The sequence below is a fragment of the Cryptomeria japonica genome, chromosome 3 (assembly GCF_030272615.1).
Source record: "Cryptomeria japonica chromosome 3, Sugi_1.0, whole genome shotgun sequence".
Classification (NCBI taxonomy): Eukaryota; Viridiplantae; Streptophyta; class Pinopsida; order Cupressales; family Cupressaceae; genus Cryptomeria; species Cryptomeria japonica.
Window position 1 is genome coordinate 199,841,886 of NC_081407.1, and position 23,490 is coordinate 199,865,375.

The window sequence follows — 23,490 nt, forward strand, 5'->3', positions numbered from 1 at the left end:
GGTATGTTTGTTCAAGATGAACCGACATGTTGCTATGGGAACCGGTACATGAAAGCTTTGTATGACTACCAATTGGTAGTCTCAACTTCAAGGTTTCTGATTGAAGTGCTTCAAGCCTGTGTGATGAGTTAGCATTGTAACGAAGAATAGATCTTGTTGCCACGTCAGTCTTGTGCACGTGAAGCATCTCGCATGAAGGAGATTGTTCCTATCTACCTGGGGAATGTACAAAGTCTATAAATGGTGAAAATGCATGATGGGTTATCAGCCGCCATGAAAGCGGTGGAAAATGAACAATGGAGAACATCTTGAGATTGGTTCAAGACTGTTGCATTTAATGCAATGTGTTCAACGGTCAGGATTGAACCATTTGAATTGCTTAACCTAACAGGTTTAGGGTTTATGCTACCGACCTATCTATTTCCTATAAGGTCGATGTTGTGTTTCTTTCAGAGGTTGTTGGCAAAAGTTGTGTGTGTGTATCCAAGTGAAGAGATGCTTGATTCTTGCTAGACTAGAGGAGAGAAGTGATACCTGCAGAGTGTAAGTGCAGAAGGTGAAGAGGAGCTAAAGCAGATCTGCATTAGCATTGAGTGTTGTTACCAGATCATTGTAATACCTGTTGATCTCTAACCACTTCAACAGTTGGGAAATCCCTTAATAGGGTAGCTTTAACCGGCTTACTATAAATCCTTTGACAGGGTGACTCAAAACCATTGAGTTCTTGAAATCCTCTAACAAGGTAACCTTTAACAGGGTTTGACCCTTAACTGGGTGATCCCTAACAGGATCAGTTCCTAACATAACTTATTGTATCAGTCTTTAACCGGACAAGTCTCCTAACAAAGAGGACTTCTAAAGAGTTCAAAAAAATTTTGTGGGTGTTCATCCCCACCATGGTTTTTCCTAGTTGGGTTTCCACATGAAAAATCTATGTGTCATGTGTGGTGTTATTCATGTGATGGTTTAAGTGATTTGTGTCTGAAGTTAAATCATGTTGATCTAGTTGTTTATATATTTTTGATGATAGATTACCTATTCATGCACTAGGGTGAAATAGAAATGAAGTATTAGATTGTATGAAAATATAAGTGTCAACCATTTTATGCTTGTCTTAGTTATTCTGGGTTTTGTCGGTTGTACTCTGTTTAAGACCGGGGTTACTGTTTGTCTGCCAAAGCATAGTGTCTGCTGACAAACCGGTTTTAGGACTGTGTTTTTGTCTGTAGTGATTCACCCCCCCCCCCCTCTCAGTACCGGTTTGGTACTATCTGTTCATCATTGAGTTGTCAATTAGTATTAGAGCGTCCTCCAGGTCCTTTGTGTTATAAGCGTAACCACTTGAGGAAAAGATCCCAGTCTAATGATGAAGAGGGAAGGTCCAAAGTTCAACAAAGATAATTTCAATATATGGAAAGACGAAATGAAGATATACATTAGAAGCATGGGTGCTCAACACTGTAGCTATGTTGAGAATGCTTATATTGCCCCTACTGGTTCTCTCATTGATGACTAAAAGAGAGAGATGCAGGAGAATGGGCAAGTCATGGAAGCCCTAATTAGTAGTTTATGTGACATTGAGTTTATTGATATCCAAGATAAAGTAAATCCCAAAGAAGTATGGGATACTCTTGAAAATATCTATGGTGGTGATGAGCATGTAAAACAAGCTAAGGAAGAAAGCCTTAGAGGGAAGTTTGAAGACATGCAGATGGTTGAAGGTGAGACCATTCAATAGTATGGAATAAGAATCAAAACTATTGTCGGAGATATCAAGAGTGCAGATGGTAAAATGGAAGATTCCACTGTGGTAAGCAAAGTTCTGAGATCCTTATTACCAGTCTATGCAATAAGGGTTGCTGCTATTCAGGAGTTGAGATCAATAGACAAGACTAAGGTATCCCTAGACTCCATCATTGCAAAGTTGACAGCTTATGAGCTAAATAGTTTTGATGGTAGTGTTCAAAAGACTAAATCAGCTTTGAAAGCTTCTGTTGAACCATCCAGAAAAAGGAAAAGAAGCAAGCAATTGTGGTGAACCAAGATAGAGCAGAGAAATGGATGATGAGGAGATTCTGATGGAATTTGAAGCTCTTCTTGCCAGGAAACTTCCTAAAGGAACCAGTAAATACAGAGGTAAGATCCCTTTGAAATGCTTTTCTTGTAATCGGATAGGACATATTGCTGTAAATTGTCCTAATGGTGACAACAAGGACAAACTGAAAAGGTTCAAGAAATTCAAAGGAGGAAACTGGAGAAACTATTTTGTGGCAGTTGATGAAGGAGTCATAGATGAGGAATCAGAAGATGAAGAAAATGAAGATATTGTGTTTGTTGCTGTCAAGGTAGATGTGTCAGACAAGAAGGCTCTTGTCTCTCGCTTTGATAATTCCAATGAGTAGATTATTGACAGTGTCTATTCTCACCATATGGCTGGTGATCGAAGCAAGTTTCTATCCTTGGAAGAGTATGATGGTGGTGTGGTTCGCTTTGGTAATGATGCACCATGTATGGTCAAAGGTAGAGGGTCCATCTCTTTGAATGGAAAGAGTAGTGCTGACAACGTGTATTGGGTTGATGGTCTTAGACACAACCTTCTGAGTGTTGCCCAGCTGAATGATAATGGTCTCACTCTGAAATTCAAGAATGGAGTGTGCAGAATCAAAGGAAAGAATGGTGAATTGGTGGCCACCGGCATGCAGACCAAAGGTAACTTATTTCAACTAAATAAAAATATCAGTACATTTCTTATGGCCAAGTTTGATGATAGTTGGATATGGCATAGGAGACTCTGCCATGTAAACTTTGATAACATTGTGAAGGCTAGTAAGATCAAGGTAGTTAGAGGGTTGTCGATGTTGAGAAAATCAAAAAATACCTTGTGCAGAGAGTGTCAACTGGGGAAAATGTCTTCCTCAACCTTTAAAGGTAAACCTTTCACTACTGACAATTTACTTGATCTTGTGCATACTGATTTGTGTGGTTCTATGAAAACTAGGAGTGTGCAGGGTGATAGGTACTTCATGATTCTCACTGATGACTGCTCAAGAATGATGTGGGTCACATTCTTGAAAAATAAGTCTGAAGATTTTGGAAAGTTCAAAGCTTTCAGAGCATTAGTAGAGAAGGAAAGTGGTAGAAGGATCAAGTGCCTTAGAATTGATCAAGGAGGGGAATTCACTTCTGGTGAATTCAACAAGTACCATGAAGAACATGGCATCAAGAGGCAACTGTCTTCCCTTCGGACTCCATAGCAGAATAACCTAGTAGAGAGGAATAACCGGACTATGGTTGAAGCATCAAGAATAATGCAGATTCAAGGAAAGGTTGCTCACACCTTTTGGAGAGAAGTGGTGAGCACTGCAGTCTACACAATGAACCGGGTACTCATCAAAAAAGGTAAGGATAAAACTCCTAATGAGTATTGGACCGGTAAGACACTTGTGGTTAGCTACTTTAGAGTATTTGGTAGAAAATGTTACATCAAGAGGAGCGAACACCATAGCAAATTTGATGCGAAATGTGATGAGGGAATATTCCTAGGCTATTCTACCAAGAGCAAAGCTCTCAAGTGTTTCAATAATAGGACTCAGAGAATTATGGAAAGCATCAATGTTAGAGTTGATGAAACCTCTAAGAAAACTGAGGAAACTGAAAGTAAGCAAGCAATAAATGAACTGATTGTAGCCTTCTGGGAACTAGTTGCCAGTCAACCAAGTACCAATAATAGTGTTCCTACACCAGTAGATGTAGATGTTGATACTGATGGAGATGAGGATGAAGAAGAAAAGAAAGAGGAATCTGTTAAGACCATTCCTCAGTATGTCAAGCTGAATCATGATCCTAAGTAGATCATAGGAGATAAGGATGCAGGAATCCTTACAAGAAGAAAGGTCAGGGAAAACTCATGTATGATCTCTAAATTTAAGCCTAGATCATTCAAAGAGGCACATAAAGATGAAGACTGGATCAAGGCAATGGAAGAGGAACTTGACCAGATAGAGAGAAATGGTGCATGGTCTTTGGTACCCAGACAGGAGCATAAAAATGTCATCGGTACCAAATGGGTTTTCAGAAATAAGCTGAATGAGGATGGCACAGTGATTAGAAACAAAACTAGAATGGTGTGTAAAGGATATGCCCAAGAAGAAGGAGAAGACTATGGATAAACCTTTTCTCCTATAGCCAAATTGGAAGGAGTTCGTATGCTTCTTGCATATGCAGCTTTTAAAGGATTCAAAGTATATCAAATGGATGTAAAATCTGCATTCCTAAATGGTGTACTTGAAAAGGAGGTGTATATAGAGAAACCAGATGGGTTTTCCCTATCTGAAGACAGTAACATGGTGTGTAGGCTACATAAAGCCTTATATGGTCTAAAGCAGACACTAGAGCATGGTATGAACACTTGTACTCCCATCTTGTGAAGATTGGATTTGAGAGAACAAGTGAAGATAGCAATATCTACTTGAAATCTAAAGGAGATTAGATCCTGATCTGTGAGGTATTTGTTGATGACATTATCTTTGGTGGAGATGACAAGATGAGTCATGAGTTTGCAGATGAGATGAAGAAAGAGTTTGAGATGTCACTCATAGGGGAGATTAAGTTCTTCATTGGATTGCAGATTCAACAAATGAAAGATGGAATCTTTATTACTTAGTCCAAGTATGTCAAAGAGGTGTTGAAGACCTTTGTGTAAAGCGGAAAAATCAAACCCTCATTGTTCTCCCCTCCCCGACTCCAAGGAGAGAGAAGGGAGAGTCACTCGGGTTGATGGTTTTCACTTAGGAGGGACTTTACATTCAAAAGAGGGGTCGAAACCCACAAGATCCAATCCCACGCAATGCAAGATTGGATTCTATATGAGTTTCAAGGGTTAAGACAGCAAGGCTACCCTCTTTTGTAAAGAATGTAGATAGAATGATTAAGCTAGGAATACATAGAAAGTGAGAAAGATTCGCTTATAAACTGAGATAGGGATATAGGATGAAGCTGCGGACCTTGAATTAGCAGTAAAATGTTGAGATGGCGCTGTCCTGCAAATTTGAGCAAAAGTTGACAGGACGATGGCGCCCGGTGTGCACACGGTCCTTCAAAAAATCCGTGAAACGAAGGGGGATCTGTTCGTCTCTGCACAAGGATTCCAGATCTTCAATTTCAGCCGCGTACCTGCAACCTACACACAGAAAAGAGAAGACGATTGGGGGGTTAGGGATTAGGGGTTTGCCCTTAGGTCAAACCCCAGTTTTGGAATTAACCAAGAAATGAGAAATGCTCTAAATGTAAATGACTGTAATGTAAAACAAGTACTAGTACCTTGTTGTAACGATGTTTGTATCCTTATATGCGAAGGTATAGATGTTGTTGTTTGTTGTATGTTGTATGTTGTAGCATGTAATCTCCTCTTCAATGGTTGAATCCTTGTCTTGAATGCAACACTTAGCCTTGAATGGAGACTTAGAATGATCAATTGCTTGAAGGAATGTTTGAATGCTTGAATGTTTGAGTATTGTTTCCACCTTTTTCGCCTCTCTCCAAATGAGAGAGGAAAATGTAGTTTATATACTTGCCAATTAGGGTTGATAGACTGATTTTCCCAACCTTAGGCCGACCAGGAAATGTTATTTTCCAATTTGCAAACAAAAAGGCCCGAAGTCCCATAGGAGACCGGGCCCAAAATAGGGCCAGGGACCAGGGCGCTGGGCGCCATGGTCCTGGGGGACAAGGGCGCTGGGCGCCCTAGTCCTGAAGGACCAAGGCGCTGGGTGCTCTAGTCCCACCTCCTGGGACAGCAGGGTGCAAGGAGGGATCAAGCAGGGTGCTGGAAAAATGCAGTTTTTGATGTCATGAACAAGTTTTGGGGTCTCCATTCAGGTTCCGTGTTGCATCGCCATCGTGAAGACCCAAATGCGGTCGAAATTGCAAGTGTCACAATTTTAGGATGCTACATTTAGCCCCCACTTTAGCAGGAGTATAAGCGTATGCTCATACTTCCGGTAAAGTACAAGGAAACAATATTGAAAAACTTTCACCACGTCAAGGAGGCAAGATACACCAAGCCCCCAGTGGACTAAGGATCTTACGACTTCGATTGACAAAGTAAAAGGGAAGATCACGAGGGAGAACCATGACTGTCAGTAGTAAGGTTCCCTCACTATGAGTCATGCAAGAAAGATATCAAAAATTTTCAAGGCAAAGCTAAATTTGCCAAGAAATTTTCAAGTATCTTGAAAAGATATGAACGGGATGTATGCCCCCCTACGTTAAAGAGATCGCACACGCCTCACCGGGGGTGATTTATTTAAGGTAGTGATATATATAAGAAATGAGAAAGGAGCACGTTATCACAAGGATTTAGCCCCCAAGTGTGAGATAAGCCCAAGGATAATAGACACAAAACACAAAGCACAAGGTGACTTCGCTTTCCTCAGGGTCAGTATGCTGTATGATAATTCATGTATATCATATGTATGTATGCATAATTGTTCTTCATTCCCCAATCAAGGAAGGTCACCTAGAAGAAGGGAACACATGTGTCTTTTGAGTCAACATGAGAGAGACCAAAAGAGATCTCAATGTTTTGCATCGTCCTCAAGTAGACAACACTAAGGACAACAAATAGAAGAATGAGAATAACATATAGAAGAAGTAACAAAAGAAATAGAGGAGGAGAGAATCTGCTATGCTAATGAAACTAGTCTAGCACATCATCTACCCCCCGATCTTGCTGATCAACGTTTTGGGAAGGCAGGGAACACGCTAGAGGAGGAACATTCAACACAGCAGATGGAGCTATCACAAGATCCAAACAAGGGCTATGTTCATGTTCCAAGCCACGTTGTTCTTGTCTAGGAGCTAGGATAAGTGCTTTAGAAAATTCATTAGATAAATGGTTATCAATATCAACAAGTTCATATTCACTATCAGAAGCAAGAGAAGTAACATTTTCATCTTGAATAACATCATCAAGATTTATAAAAATAGGATTTTTAACTCGCATAGGATCAAGACCATCATGCATCTTATGTTTAGGAGATTTTGGCTCAATTTCCGGCTGAGGAGAAAATGGAATAATGCTTGTTGAAGGTGTTTTTGGGGATTGCAAAGTTTGAGAGGCAGCTGCCTGAGCTCTAAGACGACGCTTTCATCGGCGTTCACATGCAGAACGATTTCATCTAGTCTTAGTAGGAAGTTGAGAAGATTGAGGAGGAGGAATGTTCTCATCCTTATCACTTGGGTGTTTAGGTTATGGTCTCTTAGGCTGAAAAATAGGAGAAGAGGAAGGTCTCTTCTCTCCATAAGAGGAAGGAGGAGGAACTGCTCCATATAAGGGAGGAATATTTGGTTTAGGAAGGAGACCAAGTCCATCATGACGAGGAGGGATAGGTCTACTTTTGGGAAGTTTATTAGATATAGGCATAGTCACATCCATAGGGATGGGTTGGGAATCTTCTTGAGGAAAGACATTAGTTTTATCTTTCAAAGGAAGAACTTCCTTCTCAAGAATGATAGGAATGTCAAGTTTGGGTGTTCTAGGTTCACTTAGAGATAGGATCATATCTTTTTTCCACTTTTGATAAGATTTGAAAAGATGATCACTTCGCGGAGGAAGAGATTGGAATTGTTTAGGCCAAAAATAATCAATAGGAATGCTAGAAGTTCTTTCAGCTGGTTTAAAGAGACTATGATTGACAGTAACAACTTCACCATTATGGGGAAATTTCAAACACTTGTGAATAGGAGAAGCAATAGCTTTCATGGAAGATAGCCAAGGATAGCCTAGCTTCACACGAAATTGTTCGGATGATGGAATAATAGCAAAGTCCACCTCAAGGGATTTGTTATGGACCTCAATAGGTAATGTAATAGAACCAATTGCAGGAGAAGAAAATGCATCAAATAATTTCACAACCACATCTGTTTTGTCATAGATCACTTGATTCAATTGCAAAGTAAAAAGAAATTCTTTAGTAATGACATTAACCATGCAAGAAGGATCAATAAGCACTCCACGACAAGGTGTATTTTTGACTTTTGCAACTATATATAAAGGACCATCAGGTGCCCTAATAGTTTCACTAGAATCAAAGGTGATGGAAAGTTCTTTAGGGATTTTCTGCTGCTCCACAAAGTTAATCACATTCGGAGTCATAGACACAAGATCATCAGGTGAGACAGAGGAATCAGTAGTATCAATCGCATTAGAGGTATGAGAAGGTAATGGATCAGTAAAAATCTGAAGATTTTGGTTAGGAGGAGCTACAGATGTATTGCCTTTATCATTCACTCCAGAAACAGAAATAGTATTATTATCAATCAAATCTTGAATTTTACCCTTTAAAGCAAAACATTTTTCAGTATCATGCCCAGGTTGACGATGAAATTGACAAAAAGATTTGTTATCAAAATAGGGTGAATTAATCTTTGCAGGATCTATTTGCCTTATAGGAGGAAGAGTAAGCACATTTTGTTCCAATAACTTATTCATAATACTATGCAATGATTCATTCAAAGGAGTAAACTTTCTTTCCTTCTTAAAAAACTTACAAATAGGAGGCACACCTGATGCTGCATTCACATTGTTGTTGATGATGTTTTCATTGAATTTAATGGACTCTCTGTTCGGTTTAAACTTCCCAAATGGTTGTTGACTACTATCACCCTTATCACTCAGAGCCATAGGATGTGATTGTTCCATTTCACTCACAGTCAGTTGATAATTGTGAAGAGTTGCGCACAACTATTGGAAAGAAGTAAACTCAGAAAACAAGAGTTTTTCTCTAATGTCTTTTTGTAAATTAGAAATAAAGATTCTTTGAATATCATTGTCAGGCACTGGAAAAGAAATTTGAGCATACAAATGCTTATATCTACCAATGAAATCAGTCACTTTTTCTCTAACACCTTGTTTACAATGCATTAAATCAATCAAAGTAACTTTAGGACTTATATTGTTTTGAAATTGTTGAATGAAAGCATTTGCAAGTTGTTCAAAAGAAGAAATAGAATAAGAAGGCAATGAGCAATACCATTGTAGGGCTTTATCTCTTAATGTTCTAGTAAACAGTTTTGCAAGCAACCTTTGGTCATAAGCAAAATCAGTACATATTGTTTGAAAGGTCTTAATATGTGTTAGAGGATCACCCTTACCATTATAAAGCTCCAAATGCGGAATTTCAACATGTTTAGGGGGAATAGCTCGAACAATATCAAGAGAAAGTGGGCTCGCAACATCAAATGTGGGCACACTAAACTTAGATTGATTCATAGAGGCAATTTGTTGCTGTAAAGAAGAGACAGTTTGTGCAAGATTGTTAATGGTCGCTTCAGTCGAAGAGTTCATATTAGACGTGTTAGATTGTGATGGAAGTGTTATGTTATTGAAAGAAGGTAGAGAGTAAGGTGGTGGGACACTATGATAGTTAGTCATAGGAGATGATTGGACAGGAAGAACACTACAAGGAGGAATGGAAAATGAATTGCCCCCTTGTGTCATGTTCATTTGTGGTGATATAATAGGAACACTTATTGAAGGAATGAATGAAGAAGTCGGATTGAATGAAGGAAGAGGGTTGATTGAAGAAGAGGGATTGCCCCCATGACTAGTGATCATAGGAGGAATGTCTTGTATTGAAGTAGTCATTATGTTTGATGTAAAAGTAGGTATACTAGCAATAGAAGTCATCAAAGGAATAGAATGATTGTCTTGAGTAGGAGGTTGTGTATAACACAAAGTTTCAGCACAACTCTTCATAGGCATCACATTTGAATCCACAATGTGTGCAATACCACACAAAATATCAATTCCATTCTTATCACTTTGAAGCATACGTTTTAGACCCTCAATTAAAGGAAGAGCTTGACTATCAGGGTATTCTTGAGACATCCATTGTCGAAAATCATCAAATTGGTTATCCAATTTTGAAAGTTGTTCTACAGAAACCTCATGGAGAGCTTCTTCATCATTAAGAGGATTAGAGGAATTACCCATGTCCTCGTTAAAAGGGCCATTCAAATTAGGTTCCATCTCCTCAGTAATTAAACCTTGGAAGGACTTAATTCTAAGGCTTCGTCTAACGGGAATAGTGTAAGTAGGACTTATTGTTGTAAAACTCATGCACTAAAGAAAGAGAGAAGATTTTGAATTTTAGAGGTAGCAAATTTCAGTAAAACCAGCCAATCTTCTAGATTTAAGCTGTTAAATAAAATCAGGACAATCTCCCGAAATTTCGGAAAAAATGTCCGGGACCGTGGCGCTCGGGGTGCACACGGTCCTCGCAACTTTTTTCGAAATTTGCAGGGATGAAAGTTATGATGATTTTACAGCTAACTTGAAAAAATTGAGTGATTTTACGATCTGTAGATAGGCCAAATTAAAGTTGCAATCTCAAAATTGAACCCTACCAAGATTGTCGAAAAATGCAAAATTTGAATTTTGAAGAAGAGAGGGAAATTGAAATTTTGAATTTTATGATTTTAGAAGGAATACTGAAAGCAATGCAGGCTTTGAAATTTAAAATTTGACTCAATTTCATGCAAAATTCAAATTTGAAAGTAGAAATCAAAGTTGTTGTAATTAAGCACTTAATTTCAAAAGTCACAAATTGCAAAAATTTGAATAAATCACTGAAATTTTGAATGAATGATAACACACTTTTCAGATTTAGGACTGTAAGAAACACAATTTTGACACAAATTTCAATTTCAACAATTTTTGAATGTTTAGAAGCCTCAATCCAAGCAATCGCTAGACCAACTTTGACTGTAATTTTGAAGGTGTTAAAATTGATAAAATCAGCCAAAATTCTGGATTTTAGCAGAAAAATATAGTAGGATCTAGCTCCCGAAATTTCGGAAAAAATGTCAGGGACGATGGCGCTCGGAGTGCACACGGTCCTCGCAACTTTTTTCCAAATTTTCAGGGATGAAAGATATTATGATTTTATTGCAGAATCCAAAGTTACAGCTGATTTGGAGATGTTTTGATCAGTGAAATTGTCAGACAAAGGTTGAATCAAGAGGGTTTCAAAAATTAGGGTTTTGACACTTAACCACTTAATTTTCAAAATTAACGCACAAATATGAATTGATAATTTGTAATAGAAGGGCAGATCTAAAACAAGCATTAACAATTAAACATTTCACAAGTTTAATTACTTAAAAAGAAAATTTAGGGTTTTTATGCAATTAACCTCTAAAATTTTGCAAAAGATCAAACATGAAAATGTAATCAAGGAATCCAATTTTCAGATCTAACTATGAATAATCAGAAAGGATGTTCACGTCGGGTTCACCAAAATGTAAAGCGGAAAAATCGAACCCTCGTTGTTCTCCCCTCCCCGACTCCAAGGAGAGAGAAGGGAGAGTCACTCGGGTTGATGGTTTTCACTTAGGAGGGACTTTACATTCAAAAGAGGGGTCGAAACCCACAAGATCCAATCCCACGCAATGCAAGATTGGATTCTATATGAGTTTCAAGGGTTAAGACAGTAAGGCTACCCTCTTTTGTAAAGAATGTAGATAGAATGATTAAGCTAGGAATACATAGAAAGTGAGAAAGATTCGCTTATAAACTGAGATAGGGATATAGGATGAAGCTACGGACCTGGAATTAGTAGTAAAATGTCGAGATGATGCTGTCCTGCAAATTTGAGCAAAAGTTGACGGGACGATGGCGCCCGGCATGCACACGGTCCTCCGAAAAATCCGCGAAACGAAGGGGGATCTGTTCTTCTCTACACAAGGATTCCAGATCTTCAATTTCAGCCACGTACTTGCAACCTACACACAGAAAAGCGAAGATGATTGGGGGGTTAGGGATTAGGGGTTTGCCCTTAGGTCAAACCCCGGTTTTGGAATTAACCAAGAAATGAGAAATGCTCTAAATGTAAATGACTGTAATGTAAAACAAGTACTAGTACCTTGTTGTAAGGATGTTTGTATCGTTATATGCGAAGGTATAGATGTTGTTGTTTGTTGTATGTTGTATGTTGTAGCATGTGATCTCCTCTTCAATGGTTGAATCCTTGTCTTGAATGCAACACTTAGCCTTGAATGGAGACTTAGAATGATCAATTGCTTGAAGGAATGTTTGAATGCTTGAATGCTTGAATGTTTGAATGTTTGAGTATCGTTTCCACCTTTTTCGCCTCTCTCCAAATGAGAGAGGAGAATGTAGTTTATATACTTGCCAATTAGGGTTGATAGACTGATTTTCCCAGCCTTAGGCCGCCCAGGAAATGTTATTTTCCAATTTGCAAACAAAAAGGCCCGAAGTCCCATAGGAGACCAGGCCCAAAATAGGGCCAGGGACCAGGGCGTTGGGCGCCATGGTCCTGGGGGACCAGGGCGCTGGGCACTCTAGTCCTGAAGGACCAGGGCGCTGGGCGCTCTGGTCCACCTCCCGGGACAGCAGGGTGCAAGGAGGGATCAAGCAGGGTGCTGGAAAAATGCAGTTTTTGATGTCATGAACAAGTTTCGGGGTCTCCATTCAGGTTCCGTGTTGCATCGCCATCGTGAAGACCCAAATGCAGTCGAAATTGCAAGTGTCGCAATTTTAGGACGCTACACTTTGGCATGGAAGATAGCAAACCGGTTGGTACATCGATGGTGACCAGTTGTAAACTATCCAAAGAGGATGACTCAACATTGGTTAATGAGAAGGAATACCGATCAATGATTGGTAAGTTGCATTATGTAGTGCATAGCAGACCAGATATTGCACATGCAGTTGGAATTATTGCAAGGTTCTAGAAAAGTCCAAGAGAATCCCACTTGGTTGCAGTCAAGCAGATTCTTAGGTATCTAAAGGGAACTATTGATTATGGATTGTGGTATCCATATAGCAAGGATTTCAACTTGAAAGTATTCATAGATGCTGATTGGGCAGGTAATGTGGACGACTAGAAGAGCGCAACCGGTGGTGCATTCTTTCTTGGTGGTAGACTAGTCTCATGGATGAGTAAGAAGTAGCGTTGTATCTCTCAGTCTATAGCGGAAGCAGAGTATGTTGCAGCTTTCATGAACTCCACTCAGACAATTTGGATGAAGCGTGTATTAAATGGCTTCAAAGTTCCTATATCTAAACTGGTAAGTATATTTTGTGACAATACTAGTGCAATTAACATCTCCAAGAATCCGGTTTTACATTCTAGAACCATGCACTTTGAGCTTAAGTATCATTTCTTAAGGGAAAAGGTTCAGAACAAAGAGATTGCACTGGAACATGTTTCTAGTAAGGAGCAGTTAGCAGACATATTCACCAAGCCTCTCCCAAAGGCTACATTTATGTACTTAAGAGGTGAATTAGGGGTGTTGCCCCTTCAGGAGGTGAACTAAAGGTATATTCTCCACATCAGTCAGGTATTGCATAGTCAAATTTTTTTCAGGATTGATGTGTTGTAGGGATGCTACTCCGTAGGGGGAGAAGCATAATGGAATAGGAAATCTTGTGCCTCCACTTTAGCATTGTTGTCAAAGGGGGAGAAGAAGTGAAGCGGAGAAGATATCTGTAGAAATTGGGGGAGAAGATGTGAAGCGGAGAGATATCTTTGTATATTGCCATAAATGCCAAAGGGGGAGATTGTTGGCATTATGTGAACCAGTATAAGGACATGATGACATTGTATGTTGTCATTGATGTCAATATACTGAAGAAGAGAGAATGGGCATGTTACCAAGAACTGGTATATGTGAGAACCGGTATAACATTGTGAACCGGTATATGTGCCAAAGTGAAGTGGTATATTTGTTCAAGGCGAACTGGCATGTTGCTATGGGAACCGATACATGGAAGCTTTGTATGACTACCGGTTGGTAGTCTCAACTTCAGGGTTTCCAGTTGAAGTGCTTCAAGCCTGTGTGACTCAACTGGTGACTTTGTGTGATAAGTTAGCATTGTAACAAAGAACAGATCATGTTGCCACGTCAGCCTTGTGTGCGTGAAGGATCTTGCATGAAGGAGATTGTTCCTATCTACCTCAGGAATGTGTGAAGTCTATAAATGGTGAAAACGCGTGATGGGTTATCAGGTGGAAAACAAATGATGGAGAATGTCTTGAGATCGATTCAAGACTGTTGCATTTAATGCAATGTTCTCAATGGTCAGGATTGAACCATTTGAATTGCTTAACCTAATAGGTTTAGGGTTTATGCTACCGACCTATCTGTTTCCTATAAGGTCGATGTTGTGTTTCTTTTAGAGGTTGTTGGCAAAAGTTGTGTGTGTGTATCCAAGTGAAGAGATACGTGATTCTTGCAAAACCAAAGGAGAGAAGTGATACCTGCAGAGTGTAAGTGCAGAAGGTGAAGAGGAGCTAAAGCGGATCTGCATTGGCATTGAGTGCTATTACCAGATCATTGTAATACCTGTTGATCTCTAACTACTTCAATAGTTGGGAAATCCCTTAACAGGGTAGCTTTAACTGGCTTAGTGTAAATCCTTTGACAGGGAGACTCAAAACCATTGAGTTCTTAAAATCCTCTAACAAGGTAACCTTAACAGGGTTTAAACCTTAATCAGGTATTCTAGCCATCCCTTAACTGGGTGATCCCTAACAGGATCGGTTCCTAACAGAACCTATTGTATCAGTATTTAACCGGACAAGGCTCTTAACAGAGCAAACTTCTAAAGAGTTCAAAAACATCTTGTGGGTATTCATCCCCACCGTGGTTTTTCCCAGTTGGGTTTCCATGTGAAAAATCTATGTGTCATGTGTGGTGTTATTCATGTGATGGTTTAAGTGATTTGTGTCTGAAGTTAAATAATGTTGATCTAGTTGTTTATATATTTTTGATGATAGATTACATGTTCATGCACTAGGGTGAAATGGAAATGAAGTATTAGATTGTATGAAAAGATAAGTGTCAACTGGTTTATGCTTGTCTCAATTATTCTGGGTTTTGTCGGTTGTAATTTGTTTAAGACCGGTGTTACTATTTGTCTGCCAAAGCACAGTGTCTGCTGACAAACCAGTTTTAGGAATGTGTTTTTGTCTGTACTGATTTAGCCCCCCTCTCAGTACCAGTTTGGTACTATCCGTTCATCATTGAGTTATCCATTTCCAATTCAGGAACCCAAGAGGTTTTGATCCGCACTTCTCCGTAAATAGGGATTTCTTTGTGAGGTGGAGGGGGTGATGCATTTTCCTCATTTGAAGTATTTAGATGTGCTGAATCAAATTCCCACTCATGTAAGTCGGTCTCTGAGTCACTGTCCAGTATCCAGTTGCTATACCATACTGGGATATCCTTTGGGTTAAACACTGTAGGTGTGATCGGTTGATGTACCTAGATAGATGGAATGATTGGTGCTGCAAGAAGAATTATAGGGATTAATGAATCCTATACGGGGAGTATCGATTCTGTGGACTCTACTGCTTTTGCTAGAATTGCCAGTGTTGTTGATACTGCTGGGAAATCTGATATAGTTGCTGCTGCTAATGGTGCTATTTATGTTATTGCTTTTGTTGATGGGGTTGCTGGTTTGATTGGTGGGATGACTGGTGTTGTGGATGGTTTTGCTGGGATGTTTAGCCTCAATGGGGCAGTTGCTATGGTGCACAGTGTTGTTGATATAATCAAAGGTGACTTCTTTGTAGTAGGCTAATATAGAGGTTGCTGGGTTTCCTTTTGAATCTAAGCTTAGGAAGGATCTCCTTTTGAAAGCCTAATCCTATGTTATCTTTGGGATTTAATTTTGGCTGCAATGGTTCATGTCTTCCTTTCTTGCAAGGTCCCAACATACTCTGACCATCATAACCCATTATTTGCATAATAAGAAGGCCTTTTCCATATTGATCGGTGAGAAGCTTAGCTTGTGGGATGTTCGTGGTAATAGGATCTTTATAGATCCATTCTACTAAGTCCTCATCTCTGGTCTCTTCTTCTTGACTCTTTCCAAGGATGAAAGGCATCAAAGTGCATGCTGGCTGGACTAGTGGTGTTTGAAGTAACTGTTGAGGTTTACCGTGAGTTCTAGGAGAAGTAGGCATTTGTCCAACACAAAAGAGTTGTCCTAAATTGTACTCCTTGGGACCATCCTCTGCTATTTTCATCTTGAGCTTCTCTTTCTTGGGTATAGTGGTGTTTGAACTGGAAAGAGAGGCTAGACTTATGTATGATGTGGATGAGATGTCTTATCTATTGTTGGCAATGGTAATCTCTGGTTGTGACAATATGCAAAGGGATTTGCATCGTCCAGGATTGTAATTTCTACACCATTATGAGGGAACTTGATACACTGATGGTAGGTGGATGGAATGACTTGCATGGCATGTATCCAAGGTCTTCCTAACAACAAATTATATGGTAGAGGAAGGTCTAGAACTTGGCATATGATGTGCTTCACCACTGGGCCCACTCGGATCGGTAGCACAACATCTCCTTTGGATGAACGCTCTGCATCATCATAGGCTTTTATTGTTATCTGTTGGCAAATGCACACTCTAATGAGATATTGTAGGTGATTGAAGGTTTTTTCATTGATGGCAACCTTACAATCCTATGACACCGGCAAGGTAATTTACCAGCACTAGCAAGGTCAGACTCTACACCGGCACATAGAACACTGACACTAACAGTGAAAGGAAGCATACCAGCATAGAAGATGACATGAATTTTGTTTGTAATATATTTTGTTAATTATTGTAAAAGCATTGTAAGACGACTTGGCAAGTTGTAAAATGACTCATATATATAAGAGATCATTGTAGAACATTTACAAGAGAGATGAAAAAGGTAGAAGATAGGCGAAATAAGGTAGACCTATTATGTGAATTATAGGTTAAGGGTTTATGTATAAAGCAGAGCTTAAACCAGTACTGGATTTGGCATAATAGATGCTATTTTGAAGCAGTACAAGACATTGGATTTATATAATCCATTTTGTAAGTCAGTGAGACTTCCCATTTTGTAATTGAGCGGTGAGCTTTAGGCACTTGGCCTTCCTACATGTGCAGGCCCCTATTGTAGTAGTAATATTCTCTTATTAGCCAGTAAGTGAATATTGTGGGTCACAAATCCCACCGAGGTTTTTCCCACACTGGGTTTCCTTATTAAACTATTGTGTTATGGTGTGTTTTTCATGTGGTTTCTGTTATCTCTGTTTATTGCATTACTTTATGTTTAAAGGTATACAACATTGGTATGCTTTACATGTTTTAAGTTAAGAAAATCATTTAACTGGTTAGATACTGATTCACTCCCCTCCTCTCAGTATCGGTGGGAATCCTAACATTATCTTCTTGCAGGGATCCACTGATTCAATTGCATATCCCAATGCTGTGACCAATTGTAGTGTACAGATATTCAGGCATGCTGCATTGTCGATCAAGACTCGCTTGATTCTGTGTTGGTTGATAAATCCTTCAATATGGAGTGAGGCATTATGAGGTTGCTAGAAGGATGTATTGTCACTTTTAGAGAAAGTGAGACAAGGTGATGACCTTAGATTTCCAACCATGGCTTGGAACTGATCTATATTTAGGTTTGTAGGGACGGACGCCTCTTGGAGAGCTTGATCCAAGATTGTTTTATGAGATGGGGATAGGTACAATAGCTCTAAGATAGATATCAGTGCGGGCATTTTATCTAATTGGTCCACAAGGTTATACTGCTTTGGGATAGATGGGGTGCCTTGTGGAGCTGCTTTTATGGTGATCTTGCCGCGACATGTAACACCATTGCAAGTGGAGCTTGGATTTTTTATGGTAATAGTTGCAATTTGTTCACTAGCATCATATAGGTGATTCACAATGTAATTAAAGGCGGCACGCGTATAATCAATGGTATATGTGTTTCGCCCTGAAGTGGAAGGACCCCTTTGATCTTGGGATGGAAGTGGATTTTTAAACATGAGATGATCATTGTTTTTTGTTTTTGGGTCATGTCCTTTGATTTTGATCTCACCTCGGTCAATAAGATCCTAAATAAGATTTTTCAATCTGTGACAATTGCTTTTCTTATGCCCTTTCCCTTGATGGAAATCGCAATGTTCGATATCCCTCCACCATGAAGGTTTGACCTGAGGCTCGTAATTTGATGTTTTGGGTAAGGTCGCCATATTTTGAGAAACCAACTAACATAACACCGTTTCAATAGGTTCCCCTAAGGGAGTGTATGTTCATTTTGGTTTAAAATTTTGCTGGTGTTGTCTGGGTTCCTCTTGAGATATAATGCATCCTTGATTTGGAGGAGCAACTTTGTTATTCTTGGGTGGGGGGTTCTGTCTGGCAAATCATACCGTAGGTTGTGCACTTTTGATGGTTCTTGCATCTACAACCCCGTCATTGATGATGTTTTTGTTTTTGTTCTAGAAGTTAGGCTTGTCACTATTGAAGTGTGGGCAAGGGCCATCCTTTGGCTCATTGTATATCTTGATAAGCCCTTTTTTGATGAGAACCCGCTCACATTTTAAACCTTTGGTGATCATGTCATTGAAAGAGTCTATGTCTTTTACATCTAGGTGAAATTCCATTTCATCGTTTAAGTTGGAAATAAATATTTCCACTAATTCTTGTTCGGGTAATTGAAGGGAATGTCTTCTAGACATTTGATGCCATCGTTGCAAAAAAACTGAAAATAGCTCTCTTGGTTTTTGCTTAGTGTTACATAGATTAGCCATGGTGATATCACATTCAATATTGTGTGAGTAATATGCTAGGAACTTCTGGACTAGTTCTTTGAAGGTCCTAATGCCACCTAGTAGTCAGTAAAACCATGATGTGGTTGTTCCTCCCAAACTTTGGGGAAAACATCGCATTAGGTATGTGTCCTCGTATGCCACTTCGAGGCAAGCTGAATGGAACTCTCTAACATGATCATGAGGATCTCCTTTTCCTTGATACTTTTCAAACTTGGGTGTTTCAAACCCTCGTGGAAAAGGTGGCATATGAAGATTCCTATCAAAGGGATAGGGACAAATGTCATTAAGTGAAAACTAATTAGTTTTCACACCACTATGAATGTTGGGCGAGATTCTCAATTTGTTGCTGCAACATGTCTATGTCATTTGGAGGAGGATAAGGTGGGGGATTACCTTGATGAAGGTTGTATCTGATGTGATCTCGACCTCTTTCATCCTCATTATGACTTTGGCATTCTGATGCTTGCCTTAGTTGTGCAACATCAAAATCAGAGGGTAGTTTGGATCCCTCTTGAGCAAGTCTTAAAAAGTGAGCATCATCATTGCTCCTGAGTATTTTGCCAAAAAGTCTATTAAAGAGAGGTTTGTGTTGTGCCCTTTCTATTGCCACAGGAGTAGGAGTACTTGGATTTTCATCATTTGGATTTCCTCCAAGAGCTTCTTGGAATTCATTGATATTTTACTCCTCTTCTTCCTCAATTTCCATTTGTCTAGTTCTAGATCTGGTTTGAGCCATTTTGTTTACAAGTTTTTGTTGAAGTTGGGTGAAAATGATGATGAGTTGTTGATGAAATGAGAGATTTATGTTTGGTGGAGTGTTTTGCATATGGATCTCTAGCACTAAAAGGTATACGTGACCAAAGTTATTTCTTGAATTTCTTGTTGTGTTTGATTGACAATGTTTGATGTGATAAGGTTTAGAGAGATCTGAGATGTGTTATAGACTCAACTACCTAGTAATGAGAGGATTCACTCATAGATTAGTTTTAACCTACGTAGAAATACCTCTTAGGATGAGTTTATCCTAGATGTCAAGACACTCTTAAAAGTGATGTATTGTGTTCAATTCAAGCAATATCAAAAGAGAACTTTAGGACAAAAATCTCTTGATGTTTCGAGAGTTGGAATGGATTGATGATATGTGCATGTGGGAAATGGATGAAATATACTTCAATAAAAAATTTGTGTTACAAAAGGAACAAACTCTTCCTCTTCTTGTCCAGGGGTTGGTGGTTCTTCCCTAGCTGAGTTATATGTGATACAAATGTCTGGAAAGAAGGTAGGATTGACCTTGCCTCCCTTATTTTTGTGATAACTCAAAGCTCAATATTGAGTAAAAGTTGTGTGGTTTAATGACTCTTGATCAAACTCGTTTGATTTCCCTTAAAGATATAGATGCATGTGACGTAAGAAGGTTCTATGAGAGACAAAGATTTGTCTATTAAGATAGAAGAATTTCCTCCTTTTGATAAAATCCTTTGAGCTCAATGGTCTTTTCTTCAAGTTGATATGTTGATGAAGATTCTTCATTCTCAAGATGTGAAGAATGGTCATATAGTTTGATACTTTTGTTGTTGCTCTTGGTTTTTTGATCTTTTGTTGGTATTTTGAAAATGTTTATGTTGTATGAACACTTGTTTTGGAATTGGATTTTCTTTTATTTTTCTTTGACAAGAAAACAAAGCAAGCACACAAACACAAGAATGTTGCCTAAAAAAGGCACAAATAGGTGTGGGTCTAGATCAACCCAATCCTTGGACTTTTATGACCCTTTCCTTCAAATGTATTTTAGGTGTTTTTCCAAAAATACTGAAGTCGGCTCAGTTTAGCACTGGTCTTGACACAAACGAAAAACACTTCAAACACTCTTTATCCCTAAGGTCAAATGGCCAGTTGTGATAATTTCAGCCCACATCTTGATATTTCTTCAACTTTGGTACTACATACCTTATGAATCCCACCGTGGCAAGTAAGGATGTGATATACTAAGTCTTGCACGAGCATAGAAAATAGATGATCCCTATGATGGGGGACTCACCACTTTTATCAAGCTACAAGTAACCTTTCAAAAAGCTATATTTCTACTCAAGGAAATATGTATGGTGAGTATCTTGGGAGCAAAACCTTCTATGCTCTTGCACTAAACTTCTCACAAATATCCTCAATCAATAGAACGGGTGGGCTACTACTTAAAGGTGTTTAGTAATTTTTGATGTTTTTGGACATAAGTTCATTCTGCAGTGACTCACTTAAGAGCCTTGTAACTTGTGGTGGGACCCATTTGTCCTTTCAGAAAGTTACACTGTAGGAACAACTATACCCAAGGCTACAACTTTCGCTCACACTTGATTTCTATAGCGGCTCAAAGGATTTACCATGCGAGGTCGTTCCCAAGAGTGATGTGTCTCTTGGAAGGCCTCTCTTAAAAAGATAAACTTTGAGTGTTACTAACACTTTTCTCTTACACCTAGGACCATAAAAGCCAAGGGAGAGGATAGTGTGTGTTAGAAGTAGGACCACTCGACAAACTCTTTTGCACAAGTGTACCGAACACAAAATATACTTGTTCTTTTTAACTTATCATTGCAATGGTGATCTATCTATTTGGAGATGTTGTTCCAATAGCCATGGTGTTCTTTTTATCCTTCAAAGGCAGTATGTTGAGTAAACTAGGAAAAATGAAATCTTGGTCAACTTAATGAAAAGCACGTTTGCCTGAAATAAATCGCTTTAAAAAAATGAGACAAGTTGATTGTTCTTTTTATTTTCCCAAAGACCAAGTGTGGATTGTGATTTTTAATTTGAATTTGATCCAAGGAAATCAAAATTTGTTTGGTTGAGTTTTATGCACCAAAATGAAGTGTTCAAGTTGCCTTATCTTGCATGAAAAACAAAATTTTCTTGTGAGTTTTAAAGCACCAAATGAAAATTGTGATTTTTAAGCACCAAATGAAGTTTTTTAGTTTGTTTTAACTTGCAATAAAATTTAAGAAAAGGGAATTTTAAGCAATAAAAAGGGTTAGTTTAAACTTGCACAGGAAACAAAAAGTTAGCAAAATCCGAACACATGGTGGGCTTCCACAAGCCTAAGAAAAATTAATTTATTGGTTACAAAAGCATTTTTTACAATGCTCTGTTACAATAGCGCTACTCTGTGTGAAAACAAAAGCACTACTTAACACAAAAGTGCAAAAGTAAGGACAAAAGCACTAAAATAGAATATTTATACATCAATACAAATGTGCTAATACAGAAACACAAGCACTACCTAATGAAAAATAGCACTATACTATAAGCAACAACGCTAAGTTTTGGACAATAGCACTATTGTAGAAACAAAAGCACTAGAAGACCAAATAACGATAGCGCTAAAGCGCAAACAAAATCGCCGAAGCGTGACCTATGTGTCAATTAAAACAGTCAAACAAGTTAGTTTTTTTTTAAAAGGTTGTTCCTTGATTCATGTCTGGTTCACCAAATGCTGCTCTGCAAAATGGAAGGATTAGTAAAAACCTGTTTTGATAGCTAAACACACACAAGGAAACACAAGCTACAAGAGTTAGTCATTAGTGTTAGCAAATCAAAGATTGAATACTATCCTAAGCAAGCATATCAAGAAAGACACTACTAAACAAATAGAAAGCTTAAGGAATCTACAAAAAGTAACTAAACATTTCCATATGCTCTCTACCATGCTGGTAGCTTCTCCTTCCTTGTTCCTCTCCTCTCCAAGTTCCAAATTAGGGTAGCTCTCAGCAGCTTTTTGCACTATGGATGTCTTATGGAGGTTCAAGATTGACAAATGATTAATCTAAATGCTATGCAAGTGTGAACAAACTAATATTTAGATGCTATGAAATGGGAATGATATATTTTAGACCAAAATAACAATGTATTTATGATTTATGCTAAATGCTCTTCTCTAAAATTCACTATAATATAAATGCATACAAGTTTTCAGGATTTGGATTATGAATAAATGGGCTCTATTTATAGAAAAAATGGAGCAATGGATGGTTGAGATTGAGTAATCTCAAAAAGGGTCAGGATTGAATGGTATTCAATCCATGTGGGGACTTTCAACCCAATCCCAGGATGATAAGTGTCAACATGAGATGGGTTGAGAGGAGAGGGAAGAAACATTAAATGCTTGACATGACCTAAGAGTTAACTTGGGAGTTAAGGTTAAGGTTGGGTTAAGTGAATAAATTCATTATCCAAAGAATAATGCTTTTATCCCATGGATAAACTCTTGTGCAAGAGTTAGTGAGGATAACCATGGTCAAAGCAATAAATGCTTGAGGAGACACATGGGTCACATGAGGGTTGAGTTAGGGGGTCAAAGTCCCTAACCATGGGTGCAAGTGGATTTAACCATAAATGGTCATGTAAGAGCCATTAATGGTTATGTAAGAGCCATTAGTGGTTTGGAAGACTTTAGAGGTTAGCTTGTTGGACACATAAAGCATTAAATGCTTTTCAAAGACTTTGGAGTCTTTGAGAAGTGACTCCAAGTTGCTTAGGAATGTGACAATAATTAGGGTATGGATTAGGCTAATTAGAAAGGGGTTTAGAAGAATCTAGAAGGGATTAGGATTGCAAGTGGGTTTGGTGGGTGAGGGAAAATAGGATTTTTATTAAAATAAAATTCATTTATTTCAACAAATAGGTGCAAGTTGCATTTTTAGGAGAATGCAAGTGGGGGGGTTTTAATGATTTAAATAAATGTTTTATTTTATTTATTTAAAAGAGGAAAGGGGGTTAAATGAAATAAATAGAATTTATTCATTTAATTGATTGTGATTTTGGTTTACTGAATTAATTATTAAATTGAATAATTCGTT